This window comes from Drosophila simulans, chromosome X, assembly GCF_016746395.2.
Source record: "Drosophila simulans strain w501 chromosome X, Prin_Dsim_3.1, whole genome shotgun sequence".
Classification (NCBI taxonomy): domain Eukaryota; kingdom Metazoa; phylum Arthropoda; class Insecta; order Diptera; family Drosophilidae; genus Drosophila; species Drosophila simulans.
The window spans coordinates 21,863,749-21,865,474 of record NC_052525.2 but is presented as its reverse complement, the minus strand read 5'-3'; the positions used below and the strand labels follow the sequence as shown (position 1 = coordinate 21,865,474).

The following is a 1,726-nucleotide window of genomic DNA, read 5'->3' as shown; positions in this document are numbered from 1 at the left end:
TAAACCGTATATTTTCATTGGCACAATGGCGATTGTGCGGCTGGGGGCCTTCCTCACAATTTGATAGCTGGCCAAAAGTCTGCGGAAAGTATCCCACTCCCACTATGAATTCGGTGCAAATATGCTGGATTAGCCACAACTTCGAAAGAGACCCCCGGGCGAAACGCATTCAACCGACCGTACTGCTAACCGTGACTCGGCTAGGACTTTATGAAGATTTCTTTATTGTTCACCTTAACAGTTTGGCCGAACGTCGGGCGCTCAACTCGTTCCGCAGCGAATTGGCCAAAACGACAAAAAGGCAGACCAAAAATAAGCTAAATATTCAAGTGCCGGTCGACAGTGGACAGATGGACTTCCAACTGCGTAATGGGCTTTGAGTGGCAACTGGCCCAAAGAGATGTCAAAGCGAATTCCGTTGCACCAGCTTTGGCGATACACTTAGCAAAAGAGGACCGGGATGAATTCACTGGAGTGAGTTGCAATTCTGATCAGAAATCAGAAATCAGGCTCTAGATGGTATACTATTAGGCTACCATAGCAAAATTTTGCGGTTTTCCAATGTCTTTTCGAGCACGGTTTTCTTCTTTGGCTTATTAAAACGCGTATACCAGCCAGCTTATACAGTGCGAAATAAATGTACTAGCAACCCAATTTATCCACCTTTTTACTCGTTCTTCTCTGTGAAGCCAAAGGCAAATGATGCGCGAAACGACAGGTGCCAAAAAGCGGTCGAAGGCTTGGAGGACGGAAACAAAATCAGCTACAGGAAACCCACACACGGGCCTGTCTGTGCCCGTGCACACACACTGGCGGAGAAATGACTAACATAATATGCCAATATATCTGTCAAAATATTCGTTGTAGGCGAGGGAGGCTGCTGTCCGTTGCCAAAAGAAATGCATTAGGAAAATATAGAATTTGCCCGCAGCAGCGAAACTGCGCGACTTCGCCCGCCTTATTTCCCATTTCTTTGGTGGCTCCTTGTCGAAAATGTCCTCAGTGAACATATGCAAAAGGCATGTTAACATGGCGAATAAAATAATGTGCGCCTGCATCTGTGTGTTTGCCTAACGAGCTGCATTAGTTGCTGATTGCAGTAGCTGAGCTGTGTTGACAGATGCTGGTGGAGGGGGCGGAACACGGGGGAGGCGGTGGCAGTGGCGCCTGGGAAATACGAATCTTGCATCTGGCACCTCACCACCTGGCTTCAGTCGCCCCCTCCAACTTTAAATTTAAATCCCAAATGTACTAGCACCCGATGTAAGTCCTCACGTGCTTAGTGCGAGGTTTGGTTTTTTATATTCATCTGTTAATTGCGCTGGTATGTTACCATTACTGCATTGTATGGATTCATCGCTTCTAAATAAATAAATAAATAAATAATAAAAAAAAAAAACTAGCACCCGCACTAAGCACACACGCGCCATCTGGCGACCGGCAGAATGCCTTGCATCTCGTTTCTCCACTGCATACTTTAAGGCTGCGAGTGTTAGTCTAGCGAGACAAATAATTGCGACGACTAGTTGCTAGCACTGTGTTTCATAAAAGAAATTACTTTGCTTTCTACGAAAAGATGCACCAAAAATCCTTGAAGCAAAAATTTAGAGATACAGGACTTTAAACTGCGAAGGACATTGTTTATTGTCATCTTTTTTAACTTTTAACTTTAAGGACATACTTTTAGTTAGCACATTTTTCAAAACTGTAGGGAAGTGAAATTATA

At 44.4% G+C, this 1,726-nt stretch overlaps 1 protein-coding gene across 4 annotated transcripts in view; it reads right to left on the bottom strand.

Annotated features, from left to right (window-relative positions):
• The window catches only part of LOC27209109 (chaoptin), a 205,707-nt gene that overhangs the window by 58,873 nt on the left and 145,108 nt on the right, over positions 1-1,726 (bottom strand). The window lies entirely within an intron of this gene.